Raw genomic sequence first — 18,923 nt, forward strand, 5'->3', positions numbered from 1 at the left:
CCGACACCTACAACGTGCTGACATGAGGAAAGTTTCCAACCGATTTCTCATACATAAACAGCAGTTCACCGGCGTTGCCTGGTGAAACGTTGTTGTGATGCCTCGTGTAAGGAGCAGAAATGCGTACCATCACATTTCCGACTTTTATAAAGATCGGATTGTGGCCCATCGCGATTGCGGTTTTGTCGTATCGCGACATTGGTGCTCGCGTTGGTCGAGATCCAATGACTGTTAGCAGAATATGGAATCGGTGGGTTCAGAAGGGTAATACGGAACGCCGTGCTGGATCCCAACGGCCTCGTATCACTAGCAGTCGAGATGACAGGCATCTTATCCGCATGGCTGTAACGGATCGTGCAGCCACGTCTCTATCCCTGAGTCAACAGATGGGGACGTTTGCAAGACAACAACCATCTGCACGAACAGTTCGACGACGTTTGCAGCAGCATGGACTATCAGCTCGGAGACCATGTCTGCGGTTACTCTTGACGCTGCATCACAGACAGGAGCGCTTGCGACGGTGTACTCAACGACGAACCTCGGTGCACGAATGGCAAAACTTCATTTTTTCGGATGAATCCAGGTTCTGTTTACAGCATCATGATGGTCGCATCCGTGTTTGGTGACGTAGCGGTGAACGCACATTGGAAGCGTGCATTCGTCATCGCCATACTGGCGTATCACCGGCGTGATGGTATGGGGTGCCATTGACACGTCTCGGTCACCTCTTGTTCGCATTGACGGCACTTTGAACAGTGGACGTTTCATTTCAGATGTGTTACGACCCGTGGCTCTACCCTTTATTCGATCCCTGCGAAGTCCTACATTTCAACAGGATAATGCACTACCGCATTTTGCAGGTCCTGTACGGGCCTTTCTGGATACAGGAAATGTTCGACTGCTGCCCTGGCCAGCACATTCTCCAGATGTCTCACCAACTGAAAACGTCTGGTCAATGGTGACCGAGCAACTGGCTCGTCACAGTGCGCCAGTCACTACTCTTAATGAACTGTGGTATCGTGTTGAAGCTGCATGGGCTGTACCTGTACACACCATCCAAGCTATGTTTGACTCAATGCCCATGCGTACCAAAGCCGTTATTACGGCCAGAGGTGGTTGTTCTGGGTACTGATATCTCAGGATCTATGCACCCAAATTGCGTGAAAATGCTATCACATGTCAGTTCTAGTATAATATATTTGTCCAATGAATACCCGTTTATCATTTGCTTATTTCTTCTTGGGTAGCAATTTTAATGGCCATTAGTGTACTTCATCACCCACGTGACAAAGAACGTTCTGTGAAGAGTGTGACTCGCATCACGGCGGATGAAGGGCCACATGTCAAGTGTTCTTCACAGTCTCTCCGGTAAGCAGCAGTAGCCAATGATACTCAGTCCTCGTCCGACCGCTTCAGCGTGAGGAAACCTTGTCAACGATAATATTGCCCTCCTCTCTCTGTAGACTGAGACGTGACCAGATATTACTCATGGTCGCTCGAATAAACACTTTGTAATGCAAATCAGCCGCTGGGAAAGTCGCTCCATGAGTGGTCCTGTGAATTCCTGAACGATATCAATAAGAGCAGCTCCTAAAATGAACAATCCATACACCGATTTGATTTAAGTTCTACCAAACTTTCAGTTTCTCAACGAAAGAAATACGCTTCTTGGTCGCAGACCTATTCGAGAACCGCTGAGAACCGTCATCGTTGGAAAATCTTTTCCGCCAGATATTCTTTCAGCTTACCGAAAAGAAGGAAACTGCAGGGTTTTGATTTGGTGTGATTAGTGCAGAGAGACAAAACAGCGGTACTAGCCCTCTGCTGGCCGCACTTAAACTGGGTTTACTGCGCAGTTTTTCATTCTGTGACTCTAATAACGCCAGCCAGTAGCCTTGGCGAGTACTACGAGACCTTTTACTAGTTCTTGTTAGTTCTTTATTAGACACAGTTTCATCAGCAAATGATGAACCAAATGTTGTGTTGGGTTTGTTTTGGGGAAGGAGACCAGACAGCGAGATCATCGGTCTCATCGGATTAGGGAAGGACGGGGAAGGAAGTCGGCCGTGCCCTTTGAAAGGAACCATCCCGGCATTTGCCTGGAGCGATTTAGGGAAATCACGGAAATCCTAAATCAGGATAGCCGGACGCGGGATTGATGAACCACATGTTCTGTGCCTTTTTGGCCTCCAAATGGTTTCATCGCCCTCGCCACACAGTCCACGCTAACCAGCTTCTTTCTCTATACCAGTCACACACTAGTGTTTCTTAAAGTCCCCATGGCCATTCGTTAGCCCTACCATGAGTTTAATCTGTCTCGTGTTCAAGCCGAGGACTGCAGAACTTCTCTTGAAACATGGCTTCGGCATTAGTAGCTTGCCATGATTTTGTTTCCATTATTCAGCGTGCGGCCTGCCGATGTAGCTACGTAGTTTCGATTTTACCGTAACCTTAGCCTTAGCGGTGGTTGGAAACGGCATTGCCGTAGTGGATACACCGGTTCCCGTCAGATAACCGAAGTTAAGCCCCGTCGGGCATGGCCGGCACTTGGGTGGGTGACCATCCGGGCGCTGTTGCACTTCTCGGGGTGCACTCGGCCTCGTGATGCCAATTGTGGAGCTACTCGACCGAATAGTAGCGGCTCCGGTCAAAGAAAACAATCATAACGACAGGGACGAATAGTAGCGGCTCCGGTCTAAGAAAACCATCATAACGACCGGGAGAGCGGTATGCTGACCCCACGCCCCTCCTACCCGCGTCCTCAGCTGAGGATGATACGGCGGTCGGATGGTACCGATGGGCCGCTTGTGGCCTGAAGACGGAATGCTTCTTTTTAGTGATGGTTAGCACGGAGTCCGGTCCAACAAATGGAATCGTCGCTCCTGTCCTCCAGTTTATTTATTTATTTTTTATGGGTGTGAAATCTTATGGGACTTAACTGCTAAGGTCATCAGTCCCTATGCTTACACACTACTTAACCTACATTATCCTAATGACAAACACACACACCCATGCCCGAGGGAGGGCTCGAACCTCCGCCGGGACCAATCAGTTCGTTCATTGCCACTAATCACATGGTGCGAGAACTGGACTCTCAGGCCAGCATCACCTAAGTTTCTGCACCCTCGGTCAAATTGTTTGTATCACTTCACGACGATTGGAAGCGAATCGGATTCGGTCCATATACTGCCGGTATTTCGCGGAGAATCTGTGTGAAATTTAGATATTTTTCCCATGAGAATCGTGCTGTCCCGTGTACTCCAACTCTGAGTACGCTTACAATTTCCGTGCCATTTCACTGTCACACTGTGATAAATCTGTTGCCCGTACCACGACAGAAATGTATCTACTGGAAACCTGGACTATGTACTATCTTCTGACATAGCAGCACTGCTGGTGTGCAGGAGTGTTAGCGCTGGGCGACACGTGTATCTTACTTTTAACAGTGTTAAGATGTTATGTATAGGCTACAGACCTTTAGAGCAGATAAAAAGAAACCTTTTTCGTTTGACGACAGTATTGCATTGCAGTTGCATCAGTTTCCTCGCTAGGAGTCTGTTCATGTTTGAAGGTCAGTGACGTTCACGGAGTTCAAACTTCCGTGTGATGAATAATGTTTTAGAGATGTTTACCGAAAACTTCGTCCGTTTACGCTAAGGCACAACTGACACCTGCATGTTTTTGGCTGTCTGATACGTTCAAAACAGGCAAGGGTTTCACTAATGATACTGCATCTGCAGCCAAATGGCAACCAGCTGTTATGGAGTGTTTATCGGTATCTCGTACACTCAACGCTTCTTCTAACCGCAGACCCATGACAGTGAGACAACGTTTCTAAAATAATGTTCATCACACGGCAGTTTGAATACAGTATTTGAGCAGCACTAGCGTCAAAACATTCTTGGACTCACAGCGGGAAAACGGAACACTTGTCAAATTTTTGTCGCACGAAAAACTGTTTCCTTTTATCTTTTCTAAATACTCGAAAATTTTGCATACGTAGTTTTTTTAAACCCTGTATGCTGTACATGTACATGTTGAATCCTTGAAATAATTTTTGTTCAGAACTGAATTAAAAAATATATCAAGCAGATGTTGTTTAGCTACCAGAAGGACATTAACCACCTTCAGTACCTTTTTTATAACCTTGTTCGTTAAATAACATCTTATATTTTTTGTTGGGCAGTCCACTCCCTTTGCAAAAGAACTCTTGAAAAACGAATCGCACTGTGCCATTCGTGTAAACATGAAGTTATTTAAAATGTAACACGAAAGTGGCAGATTAGAGGGTCAAGAGGCATCCGAAAAAGTTTGAACAACTGAAACTTCGATTTAATGAAAATGTCACTGATCCAAGAGGACTCAAGAAAACGTTATGTCCTTACATTTAGGAAGAAAGACACACATTCATTTTCCGAAAATACCTTTCAGTTGCAGTTTTCAGCGTAATCTATAATCTTTTTCTGCGTCAGTGATATTCAGCGTGCACGGTCATGCGCATTTTCTGTGTGACCAAAGCTGAAAACACATCGCCGTCTGCCTGCATACTGATGATGTACGACAATAACTTTTCCAGTAGCGACTTCGCCACTGGTGTCACAGATGAAATCGAAACTGCTTCTCCTCCTTTTCTCCACCGATTCCCTCCGTACGAACGTATTCAGCAGTCTTATCTTTCTGCCTCAGGACAGTCGACAGCGAGGATGCCGGAAGCCCGAAAGTTTCCGCTACGTCCTTTTTACACTCAACATTCCTCGGCCTCAGCAACCTATTTCTTTCCTGCGAGAGTCACTCACTTGTTCTTCTTCGAAGTCATTTTTACAACTAATACGTGTTCTGCAGTGTACTATACGTTGTTGAGTAAACACAGATGTGTCTCTAGCAGTTAAACGAAGACACAAGTACAGAGACAAATGACGAAGCAATTCGAATTTCCGAGTGCTAGAGAGCCCATAACTTCGAACGATAGTGGTGGCGGGTGGTCTGTCACGTCTTTAGCTTCTATTTATCGAATGTAGCCAAATACATACGATTTGTTCGAATTATCAAAGGTTTCCTCGGTAATTTCCAAGAATGATTGCCTATCGAAGTTGGAGCGCTCCAAACGACACATATCGAAGCTGCGATAGTAAATCGATTATGGAGATCTCGTGGCGCGCGTTATGATAAATTACTTGTGATCGTCATTTGTATCAGTTTTGCGTTGTTTCTTCAGTTACAGTAAATTACGTTCCGGCCATAATTGTTTGTGACATTTTCCCTTCGTAGCGTGTGTAATGACTGGTGCTTCTCAAGTTTCGTCTGCGGATTGCCTCACATGGAGAACTCTCATCCCATGCATAGGCAGTGTAAACAAATGTTTGACTTTTTCCCGGAAATATGGACTTCTGCCCGACGAAGTCACGAGAGACTGTATTGACTGTGGTGCTGCCAAGTCTATGAAACTGCGTAAGGGGAGTGTGGACACAGAGATTCCATTGCAATTTCATTGCGGGCTTTGTGGAAAGCGAACCGGCATCAGGAAAAGTACGTGGTTCGAGTCCTCTAAATTATCCATTGAGACGAGCATAATTCTTGTCTCGTGCTGGATTCGTGATTACACTCTGCAAGCCATAGCATCAGAAACTGGGCTATCGGCGAATACCATCTGTGATTCCTTCGGATTTTGCCTAGAAGTGTGCTACGTCATAGTGACAAACGTCAGTGTGCCAATTGGTGGACCGCATATAATAGTGGAAGTAGACGAGTCTCAAATTGCTAGGCGAAAGAAACAAAGGGGACGGCCTACTAAAACTGAAGTAAATTATATTTGGGTTTTTGATGGCATAGAAAGGGAGTCACGCAAGTGTTTCGTTGTCAGGGTATTGTGGCGAGACAAGGTGACTCTAGTGGGTCTTATAAAGCATTTCGCACTGCCAGGAACTTACGTCATCACCGACGGGTTTCAGTCATACCAGAGTCTCAAAGCTGAAGGGTTCGAGCACGAATTTGTGAACCACTCTGTCGAGTTTGTCTCTTCAGATGACGCCAGTGTCCATACCCAGAACACAGAACGCCTGTGGAAGTCTGTCAAGTCAACCATAAAAAGAGAAGGGCGTCCAGGACAGGGGGACGAACTCTATTTATTCCAGTACTTATACTTTAACAACTTGCGTTTGCAGGGGAAAGTCGACGCATGCGACACTCTGCCGATATTCCTACGCGATACTGGCAGAGTAAACCCCGGGTATGGCAAAAACGGACTTGTCCCTGCAGCTTATACATCGAACGAACTCTCACAAGGCGACAACACCGATGGCGACTAAGGTAAGTCGTCTCCTTTCAATTTACCAGTGCTTCTCTAACGCTTTTCTTTTGTCGTTCTGTAGTGACACCTTCAAACATATACTAAAATGTAAACTTTCACGGCCGGAAATATCATGTCCATTATAATTATCCGGGCTGTTATGCCGTGGTCGGTTGATGAATTCTGAGGTGATTCCCAACGTTTCGTCTCCGACTGCGGGAGACATCTTCAAGGGGGTCCGTAGCTTGATGGTCCAACACACACACACTGGCTCGCTACTGACTGCCGCTAAATTCCGTGTCCGCGCGCCCCCGCGCCGCGGCGTGACGTCACGTGTTTTGAAAACGTCAGTGCAATTGGCCACTGTCCGTCCCCGTCGATCGCCGTTGCCATCACCCAGTAGTGGACGAGTGGTACACATCTTCTTTAACACCGGCATCCATATACCGTTTAATTTGACGCCCTCCTCCTTTCGATTGAAATTATTTGGGTGTTTAGCCATTTCGATTGCCTCCCTGTAGAGCCTTTCGTAGTATCCGCTCGTGGCCGCTAGTACTTGCGTCTCCTCGAAACGAATATTGTGGTTCCCTGGCTGGAAAGCATGCTCCGCAACAGCTGATCGTTCCGTTTCTCCTCTTCTACAATTTCCCTTGTGCTCTTCCAAACGTTTAGAAACAGTTCTTTTGGTGGTACCCACATAAACATCACCACAGCTGCATGGGATCCTACACACTCCAGATTTTTCCAATGGTTTGCGAGCGTCCTTGGCAGGCCTAAGGTATTCCTGTATCTTCCTGGTGGGCTTGTAAATTACGGTGATATTCCGCTTCGTCAAGATCCTCCCTATTCTTTCCGTTACATTTTTAACAAACGGCAGGAAAACCTTAGATTTTGCAGTAGCCTGTACGTCAGTATGATTTCTGCGTGGCTGCCTCAACGCACGTTTTATTTCGGCGGACGAATATCCGTTCTTCGTTAGTGCATTGTGGAGATGTTCCATCTCAGCGTCGAGCAACTCAGGTTCACAAATATTTCTAGCTCTATCCGCTAACGTCTTGATAACACCCCGCTTCTGTTGTGGGTGGTGGTTCGAATCCCGGTGCAAATAACGGTCCGTGTGCGTGGGTTTGCGGTACACTGAGTGGCCCAAACTACCATTTTCGTTTCTAAACACAAGCACATCGAGGAAATGTAGTTTGCCGTCTACACCCTCCTCCATAGTAAACTGAATTCTTGATTTTATACTGTTCAGATGTTCGTGGAACCGGCTTAGTTCCTCCCTGCCATGTCTCCACAACACAAACGTGTTGGACCTTCAAACATACTCGTAACGCGCGACACGAGACTTCCATAATCGACTTACCAACGCATCTTCGATATGTATCGTTTTGAGCCCTCCAACTTCGATAGGCAATCATTCTTGGAAATTACCAAAGACACAAGTACAGAGACAATTAACGAAACAATTCGAATTTCCGATTGTTAGAGAGCCGATAACTTCGAACGGGCGGGTGGTCTGTCATGGCTTTAGCTTCTACTTATAGAATGTAGCAAAATACATACGATTTCTTCGAATTATCAAAGGCTTCCTCTGTTATTTTCAAACGAGCGGACAACTATTTCGACTTACCGAGTAATTTGAGTTTTCGTGGTCCCAGTCAGCAAGGGTCGACTGTATATTGTGTCCAACAAATACCTCACTTGTGACGCGGAACGATGAGGCAACAAACGAATCTGGCGCTACCGCGCAGTAGCGCGTAAGAGTGGACTGCGCGGCCCGTAGGCGGACCGGCGGAGCGTCCAGAACCAGATGCGGTTGCTAAGCGACAGAAACAACAGCGGCGCGCAGCCGTGAACGCCGGGCCGGCCTCGCGGCTATCTGCGGCCTTTGTCGCCCCGCTGCCAACACTCTAATTGCTTCGCAGTGGGACATCTGCGTGCTGCCATTGTCCCCTCCGAATGGCTGCCTCCGCGGCCCGCCGGATCAAAGGGATCGAGCCTGATTGTCTGCAATGAGCCGCCGGTATGCGTGTAGCCTCCAGGTGCCACTGACGTCAGTGGAGTATGATACCGGAGAACAGTTGCCGACGCTGATGATGTGGCTACATAACCTTCTGTCTTCGACCAGTGTCTGGGATGTTCCAGGCAACACAGTTTCTTTTGTCTACTCTCTGAATATCACCGTACACCCGCGTTTTCCTCTTCTTTAAAACCGTATTGTTGCTTCTGCTACAAGCAGACATGCACTGTCTCTTGAAAAAGGTGAAGCACTCAGAAGGAGAGGAGGAAACGACTTGTGACGTGGAGAGTACTCAGTATTCTAGAACACTCAGTATAATGTCGTTTGTTGAAACTGAACGAACAATCACTATATACACACAAAAACAAATAACTTGTAGACGACCATTCATCAAGAGTGTCGGTGAGGTCCATCGGAGCTGGTCCTAGCTCAGTGAGGAACTGGCTGTACTGCTGTTGCGCTGGCCTTATAAAGCCGGCGGAGGCCGGCGGAGTACTCCAACTTTCCCTGTATCTGTGAGGTGACCTCTGCAGAAAAAGGTTCGCATTAGTCTCTAGCAAGTTCTGTTTGTTTTGAAGAATTGTTTTCCTCTTGGTTGCGCCTGCAAGTGCTTGTGTATGTTATATGGTACACAGGAATGTCTTGAGAGTAGTCTGCCTAGCAGGGGCCGTCTGTGGTAGACATAACAGGAGGGTTTGTGTAGCCTCTTCGAGACAAACTGTCCCATAAATGAATCTTCCTGGCAAATTAAAACTGTGTGTTGGACTGAGACTAGAAGCCAGGACCTTTGCCTTTTGCAGGCAACTGCTCTACCAACTGAGATACCCAAGCACGACTCAAGACCCACCTTCACCACTTCAATTCTGCCTGTACCTCGTCTCCTACCTTCCAAACTCCACAGGAGCGAAACTTGCAGAACAGGCATTCCTGGAAAAAGGATATCATGGAGACATGGCTTAGCCACAGCTGGGGGATGTATCCAGAATGAGATTTTCACTCTCCAGCGGAGTTTCAATCTCTCAGGAAGTGTCATATCAGTGCACATTCCACTGCAGAGTGAAAATCTCATTCTGTCCCATAAATGTTATAACTGGTCCTTGATATCCCGGATAATGACACCCGAATTTATCCCAAACATGTTTTATCAGGGCAGATCTGGGGCCCATGCTGGCCATAGAAGTGCCTCAACGTCAGAGACAGTTCATAGAGACAAGTGTCATGCGTGGACGAGCATTGTCTTGTTGAAAAATGGCATCACGGTACTGCTGCGTGTGAGGTAACACACATGATGTCCATCACGTACCGTTGTTGTGTCAGAGGTCTTTCAAAAAACGACCAGCCGTGATGCGAATTCATACCTGATGGCTCCCCACATCATGACATGGCTGTCTCTCCAAAGCATTGGAAGAATGGTACATCTCTCCATGTCGTCACCACACTCGGCGACGATGAACATCCAGGGTAGTGCAGATCGCTGATTGGTCACTGAACACTACGCGACACTATTCATTAGCAGTCCGTGATTCTCGGTCACGGCACCATTCCAAACGCGGCCGTTTATCTTGCGATGCTAGTGGCATCCTGTGCATGGGACGATAATTCCATAGTCCAGCAACTGCTCGTCTCCGACCAATGGTACGGATTGACACGTAATGTTACAAGGCGTCCATTACTTGTTCTTGGATGATGGGCATAGATGTGAAGGAGTACGATGTGCTTGGTGCACAATACAGCGATCGTCCCTTTTGGTGGTCAGATGTGGGTGAACGGAACCACGACGAGTATGTCTGCGTCAGGTTCTCACGCCGTTCAACAGGAGGCCACTGTCACAATCTACCGCCCCACAACAAATCTGGATACTGCACGATTCGACTAGCCAGCCCAATGGACACCCAAAATGAGACCACTTTCAAACTCTGGCAGGTGTTGACAACGCTGTGTCAGACGAGTATGCGATTTCTCTGGGTCCTTCACAGTCATCGCTCAACATCTGACGCTATTCAAGGCTTTTTTTCCTACCGGACCTGGTAACAACGCTAAACACGAAGAACAGCAATGCACCTTTGTGGCCCTTCTATCAGACATAGAAGTGGTTTCCGGTTGCTTCACTCGTGTTGCCAGGCAGTGTATTTGGACCTATACTAAAATGGACCACATTTCTAGTTGATCTAACTTTAATTCCGTGCTGTTATCATCTTTATTCGCCGTCGTCTCTGACTGCTCGTTTCATCAGCCGTGCAACTACGAGAACTACAAGTATCTTTGAAGTTTGAATAAAACGGCAGCCTGATGGCGCTACAAAATATAGACAATATTATACAACACCCTCTTCAGACACGATACAAAACAGAACTGGTAACATAAAACCGAAGTCAATTAACACAACTATATTAGTACGTGCCAAAAAGTTGGACCAAACTCACCAACGACATTAATTTCACAACAGAATGATATTACAACATATCGATCTCTGCATCTGAAGGTGATGTCAAAAGTAAGTAATATATTATGTGATTTACATTACAGACATTTTCAAATTATCGTTCAAAGAAAACTGTAGAAATGACAATAACTTAGAACGTCTTACTCAAAATTTTAAAAAACGTTTCTCACAACTATTTAGTGTTTTACTTTTCAGTTTGAAATAACTACCTATTGCACGTTCTTATAATTGAATATAATTAAAACAATCGTTTGTTATTAGTTTAATCGTAAGTAGAAAACCAAAACTTTTATATCTTTAAGAAATTTCAGTGGAGCAGGTAGTATATTTACTTGAATATATCGAGAAATAAATTAAAGGCAAAGAGTGTGGCTGACCAGGTCGGAACCGGTAAAATTTGATCAACCGCCTTGAAATTAAATTGTTGCTACGAAACCTGTAAAATGTTAAGAGCCCTCTGAGAATGAACATGTCAGTTGAAAATCAGTAACATGTGAACAATCGTCTGAGGATGATCCTGCCATTTCGAAACTGCCATCTGAGGATGAATCTGTCGTTTGGAAACCAGTAACAAGGGAACTGTCATCTGAGGATGAAACTGTTGGTTCGAAACCGGTAGCACACGAACAGCCATCTGAGGATGAACCTGTCGGTTCGAAACCAGTAACACGTGAACCGGTCTGAGGATGAATCTGTCTGTTCGAAACACCTGTTTTCTCCAAATAAGTAGCATTTTTAACAATGACTGTTGTAACTTTATTGAAAGAACTAAAGTGTATTTTCACGCAGCCATAGTCTCACCATGCGAATGTTTGACGAAATAGACTTAAAGAACAAATTAAGGTGTCCAATTGGGATAGAGTGTCAATCTCGATTTTCGTTTCTGCAACTGACGGAGGCGCACAGCTAGCTGCTTTGCTGCTCCATTTGTGAATGAATCGGATTCACAGCACCTCCTAGACGCCAAGCATTCTCCGCCACGCACTTCCACTGCGCAGGCGATCGCTGTGGGAGTGTGGCCGCTAGGTCGGCGACCGCGACTTTTTGCCGTCCGAGACGTCGCCGACGTGTTTACTCGGCTCGGCTCGAGCGCGGCCCACTTTGCCCGGCTTTTACGGTTTCGCGTTTGGAGTCCGCAGGCCTTCTGTATAAGCGAGTGTCTCCAGGGTGTGAAGACGGACACGGCGGCAAATTTACTGCCGCCGCTTCCACGTGGTTCTGCGGAAAACTTGCTCGAGTATCCATAGCCAGTTGTTTACGATAGCATTCGTGCCGACATCGGAGTTCCCCGAAGAGAAACTTTGTAGCACTAATGCGTAATAAAAACAGCAGTAAAATGTCGTTACGACTGCGTAAAATTTAATGAAAGCCTCGACTGTGTGTGCCGCCGCCTTGCAGACTGTCCTTTATGTCGCTGGAGCTGCAGAAGGCTGCCCTCTGGAACAAATTAGCTGAAACTCGTAATCTCACTACCGAACACGCTCGTTTCTGTTGTGCCCATTACATACACAAATATTGATGACATTAGAAGCTTGAAACCTACCAATATTTGTACAGAACTAACGAAATCTCAGCTGTGCGTATGGACTTAAAGGCAAAGTAAGACATAGTTTCGAAATGGGCATGATATTAAAGCTCAATGAAGGAATACCCTGCAAGACTAGCATCAGTCTCGTCAGTGCAACGCTTTCTAATACATGCTTCCAACAGATCATGGGTAACAGATTGAGTGCTCAAATGAAGCTGAACAATGTTCTTCCACAGGGATCAGTTCTGGGTCCCCTGTTATTAAGCCATTATATCGCGTGCCCGAAACCTCCATTGGGCCCTGGCAATATGTTGTAAATAAAGAGACGCCACTGAGGCCACCGTGAAAAAAAATGCTAAAGGCTATGGGGAAATATTTCGCCAATGAGGACTGCAACCCAGTGTCATCTCAACAACAGGATGAGAACTCAATATTTACTCTGAGAACAAACTATTGTTTCCCAATGGATACCGAAAAAATATTGTATCCTGTCAGGCGGTGCCGAGACCACTACTGGGTTGTGTAAGCTGTTTTGGTGTTTGTCAGGTGGTATTCGAGTCCCACTCAAGGTCATCCTGGGTTCAGATGATGGCGAAGGGAACTGTAATGGCTCCGCACTGTAGCGGGTATCGGAAGGGTTCGGATGATAGCGAGAGTGACTATAAGGGATCCAGATTGTAATGATTCCATATTGTAATGGGCATTTGAAGGGTGACTGGAGATACACTACTGGCCATTAAAATTGCTACACCACGAAGATGACGTGCTACAGACGCGAAATTTAACCGACAGGAAGAAGATGCTGTGATATCCAAATGATTACCTTTTCAGAACAGTCACAAAAGGTTGGCGCCGGTGGCGACAACTTCAACGTACTGACATGAGGAAAGTTTCCAACCGACTTCTCATACACAAACAGCAGTTCACCGGCGTTGCCTTGTGAAAAGTTGTTGTGATGCCTCGTGTAAGGAGGAGAAATGCGTACCATCACGTTTCCGACTTTGATAAAGGTCGGATTGTACACTACTGCGATTGTGATTTATCGTATGGCGACATAGCTGCTCGCGTTGGTCGAGATCCAATGACTGTTAGCAGAATATGAAATCAGTGGGTTCAGGAGGGTAATACGAAACGCCGTGCTGGATCCCAACGGCCTCGTATCACTAGCAGTCGAGATGACAGGCATCTTATCCGAATGGCTGTAAGGGATCGTGCAGCCACGTCTCGATCCCTGAGTCAACAGATGGGGACGTTTGCAAGACAACAACCATCTGCTCGAACAGTTCGACGACACGTTTGCAGCAGCATGGACTATCAGCTCGGAGACGATGGCTGCGGTTACCCTTGACGCTGCATCACATACAGGAGCGCTTGCGACGGTGTACTCAACGACGAACCTGGATGTACGAATGGCAAAACGTCATTTTTTCGGATGAATCCAGCTTCTGTTTACATCATCATGATGGTCGCATCCGTGTTTGGCGACATCACGGTGAACGCACATTGGAAGCGTGTGTTCGTCATCGCCATACTGGCGTATCACCCGGCGTGATGGTATGGGGTGCCATTGGTTACACGTCTCGGTCACCTCTTGTTCGCATTGACGGCACTTTGAACAGTGGACGTTACATTTCAGATGTGTTACGACCCGTGGCTCTGCCCTTCATTCGATCCCTGCGAAACCCTACATTTCAGCAGGATAATGGACGACCGCATTTTGCAGGTCCTGTACGGGCCTTTCTGGATACAGAAAACGTTTGACTGCTGCCCTGGCCAGCACATTCTCCAGATCTCTCGCCAATTGAAAACGTCTGGTCAATGGTGGCCGAGCAACTGGCTCGTCACAGTACGCCAGATACTACTGATGAACTGTGGTATCGTGTTGAAGCTGCATGGGCAGCTGTACCTGTACATGCCATCCAAGCTCTGTTTGACTCAATGGCCAGGCGTATCAAGGCCTTTATTACGGCCAGAGGTGGTTCTTCTGAGTACTGATTTCTCAGGATCTATGCACCCAAATTGCGCGAAAATGTAATCACATGTCAGTTCTAGTATAATATATTTGTCCAATCAATAGTCGTTTATCATCTGCATTTCTTCTTGGTGTAGCAGTTTTAACGGCCAGTAGTGTAGATAAACAGTATGAGGATAACATTTCTTTATTTGCACCTGATATATTACTCCGTCTGATTTGGACAACTAGACCTCGCGTTGCACCCATCTCTCTGCCTCGGGTTTGCGTTGTGTCATAGTATTTGCACTCAGCTCAGTGGGTGTCACAGATGTAGTGTGCCGTCTGAAGCATTCACACACAGTTGGCAGGCAGGCTGCTTATATTGAGAATGCCGTTTCGGCCGTCGGTAGAACGTTGCCCATCTCGTAGTAGCAGCAGCTGTCACACGGCAGGCCTCGTAAAGTAACCCTACCATGCCGCTGACCACGTGGAAGATGTTCCGTTTCCGTCGCTACATGGCAGATTATCCCCAAAATGTCACACCGCATTTTTCATAATGTTGTATGCAAATCCCCATGGTCAGTGTAGTCAACCGTTTTACTTATTGAAGTAACCGCAGCCAACATTAAATACTATCAATGACTGCCCAGATAATTATCCTTTTCTCTTCCCTTCCTTTTATTGCGGTGAGTGGCCTGACATTGGCTGCAGCCGTGGATGTCTTTTCCTAGCTGGCTCACAATATAGTTCACTTATAAGGACCAGGAAGAGTCATAAATTTGTTGAGAGTTGAAAGCTATCCTTTAAACCAGGTAGGTGAAGCAGAATCATTCCACGCCCACACACCTGGAGGCTCAGAGGGCCGGCTACCTACCATAAAACAGCATTTTTCAAGACATATGGAGGAATATTTTTAGGAAAGATGACATCTAAGGAGGGTAGCCTTTAGAAATAGTAGAGTATGAGACCAACCATATTTCTCTGTAGCCACGCCAATGTCTCTTTAAAATCCTTGCAATGGGACTTCCAACTGGCTTACGATATTTATTTCTGTAGAATGCTCACTTTACCATGTATGTAGTCTTTAGAAATGGCAGAGTATGAGACCCACCATGTTTCTCTGTAGTCAAGCCACGAATTTATGTCTGTTTAAAATCCTTGCAATGGGGTTTCTAATTGGCTTGCATTATTTATTTCTGTACAATGCACACTTTACCATGTATGTCTACGCATTAAGCCATTTGATTCGCCAGATGTAGAATCCTGTCACGGAGTGGAAGAGAGTTTCTGCCCTCCTCCCCATGTCATGGCACAGATGGTTAACCATAACAAAAGCCACATGACTAGGAGTTTGTTTACCTTTTACAAAATCATTACTGCTCGCAAGGTTTGCTGCAATTGGCCGGTGAGATTCCTATACTGTCAGAAACAGTCACGTTTCAGAGGGCTGAGACAGGCAACACCTCCAGCTGGGAGATGGAAGAGTAAATATTTGCTGGATGACCGATGAGATGGGACTTAGTGCCGTACGGAAGGGTGTCTCACGTCAGTACTGAGTACAGAGGGCAATGTGGAACTGCCAGCTGTTGCTGCCCCCGTCTTCCACATTCAAGCTGCAAGAATGAGTCCGTGATGCAGTCAGCAAGTCTCGAGGGGGACGTGATGCTAGTTAACTTTCATCAGGAGCCAAATGCACATTTTTAACGTTCACAACAGGTTAATTACTTCCGTCATGCATTTTCGGGTGTCTGCTGATGTTTGTGTTAGTTTTTCCGATTTCTTTCTTTAAACTGAAAGGGTACAGTACCGCCCGACATTGAAAATAGGTACAACATACTTCATTATTTTTGTCAGAACAACCCTTTTTTTTGTAAAATAACTCAATTTCAATTAATACAGCGAAGCCGGATACCAGTGTGGGAAAGAATGACAATTTATTTATTTAATTGATCACATGTGCACTCCCACAAAGTAAATCCCTATATCCAGTTTGGTGAGATCTGTGAAATGAGTGAATGTATGGTCGTCTGCTAACCGCAGATAGTGAATGTGAATATATGATCATCTTTGAGACGATCCTTTGGCCACCTTTGGTGGGACCAAAGAGATGAAATTTACCTGAGCTCTGAGCGCCTGAAATGTGGCTGACCAATACGGTAGCATGGTCTTCCCCCACCTCGACAGAGGTACGAGATGACCTGGAGAACGGCCATGTTTGAGCACTCTGCCGCTGGATCTTGTGCTGTTAAGACCTATTTTAGTTGTACTCCGTAATGACGAAAGAGTGGAGACATGGTATGCATGTGGAATATTTAAGAGTAGTTTGAAATAATAATATCTCTATTTCAGGAACTTTTGTGGGGAGAATTAAATGTCAGGCAGGTAATATTAATGGGATTTTAGTAGTCTTCGGAAGTGACCAACGGTCACAATGAAACCACGTGTAGCAATAAGTTGAAATACTTCCGTGTGCTTAAGTTAAGCTGAATTACTAGCGTGTGTACAATATGTTGAAGTATTTAAGAAATAGCGTGTGTACCAACGTGAAATATTTAAGAAATGGCGTGTGCAGGACTTGAAATTAGAGACGAGTACTTCCACGTGGTGAGTACTGTGTGAGTCTCAATCTGTGTATGAGACAAAGGATAAAGAGAAGTACTCGTCCATGGTATCAGTTGAGGACTCGCGTGTGTGATGAATACGTTCTTAATATTACTTTGCGTGATATGATTCCGTGTGACGCTAGAGTCAAACTCTGAGAGAGAAGCAAGGTGAGTCGGCCGTCTATCCAGCAACGCCACTTGGCTTGCATTGCACAGGAAGACGTGCATATATCTCCAGAGTTCATAGTAGGAAAGTAGAATTACGAAGTGGGGCAGTGTCGTGTGAAACTGGGATAAATACTAATTGAAGTGGGAAAGCTGAAAGTGATAATGTTGTGACTATTCCCTGTGTAGTATTTCATATTGTTGTGTGGTGTATGTCATGTAATTTGGGTTTGTGTGGTTTGCATGGGAGAGTAGCAAGGTAGTTTCAAAAGATTAGTGGGTTATGCTTGTTCCTTCGGTACCGCTCGGTCTGGAGGAAAGTTTCGTGATGATGATTGTGAGAGTCGAAGTGTGAGGTATAATAAAAGATCCACCATCCTATCCAGAAAGTGCACTGTAGCGTTAAATAATTACGAGACCATAATATAGAGATTCACCAATGTAAAGTCATGCCCACTGGGCGGAATTGCTCATGTGTTATTGTTGCAGGTTATAGAATTTGTGTGTTTAGGTTAGAGAATTTATCGGAATAAATAAGATAGTGAAAAGAAAAAGATTGGTGGACTTTTCCTTCGAATTGTATGTTGTCATAATGTCCCGAATTTATAATGTGTGCGCCATTCATATTCAGTGCGGTGGCCACGTGTTGACAAAAGCCGTTAAATAAAAAAAAAAAAAGAAAGAAAATGTGGTATTGCCAGTGCGTAGTGTACAGTCAGAGTTCTGTAAATTACTGATAGTCAGATGCGTGTTTCCGTTGCGTATTAATCATATAGGAGGATAACTTGTAACTTAAGTGTGAGTACTAGAGTTCATGTTACTCGATAAATAAGAATGAATCCACTCGCTTGGCAGACCACTCATCTTGCAGGCCTGACTGCTTGATGCCACAGTATGAGCAAGGCATGTGGGTGCCTCTCAAAACCACTAACCATTCTTGCAGTCATTGGCAGTCTCGATGATTTATTCTCATGGCTATGCTTTTATTGTGCTCACCCCCCTGTGGCAGTATAGATTTCCCAATTATAATCCTTTGTCCGTGTATGAAATGTTGACTAAGTCATCTCAGTCTATATGATTCATATGCTGATCTTTTACAGTAATAAAGCTAATTGTTACATGTTGCATTGGACCACTAACTATTGTTTAATAAGATGTTTCCATTGCGAGACGTTGATATTTAGTTAAAATTTGTCTGATCTTATGGGGAGCTTCTCTTCTTTGTAGATCGCCAGGGATCGGACTTACAGCATCTTAAGTGTATGCTCAACAGCACAACCGGCACCTCACACTATGTCACGTGGGCGTGTCTTAAATGTGGGCTAATGACAGAGATCTGGTGGCTGCCCCACTGTGGGGGGGATGAACTGCAGAAGCTCCCAGAAGGTTGATCACATTCCCGAACCCGGCCGTTGACTCGTGGAAGTTTGGCGCAGAAACATCTCGCTGTTGGCAGGTTGTTGACTATAATTCATAGTAGCGACCGTTCACAGGTTACGACTCTAGGCTGTGGATGTGTTCTATGCTATTACAGTATCAAAGTGTCTCCCCAAATAGAACACTCAGCATCAAGAATCTGTCTCACACATAGCTTTCAAATTTAGAGTTCGCAACAACATCTTGCAGAACCTAACTAGCACTTTATGGCGTCTGTAGGTGCCACACAACGGGCTTCAACTTTGGGTCCAGTCATGCGGTAGCAGAATACTGTGCGACGCTTTGGCTCAACAATACTCACACTAGTCGCATCGATGTCCAATTTAATCAAATTATGTATATGTAGAAACAGAAGAACAGCTTCAAACAACCAAGATCGCTATTGTTCAGCGTTTACTGTGGCAACCGGTTTCAGTAAACTACGTCACCACCGTGAGATGTGATGATGGCAGCGTAGTTCGCTGTTTCTAAGTCGCCCCCTAGCTTG

The sequence above is a fragment of the Schistocerca nitens genome, chromosome 1, assembly GCF_023898315.1.
Source record: "Schistocerca nitens isolate TAMUIC-IGC-003100 chromosome 1, iqSchNite1.1, whole genome shotgun sequence".
In the NCBI taxonomy this organism is placed as follows: Eukaryota; Metazoa; Arthropoda; class Insecta; order Orthoptera; family Acrididae; genus Schistocerca; species Schistocerca nitens.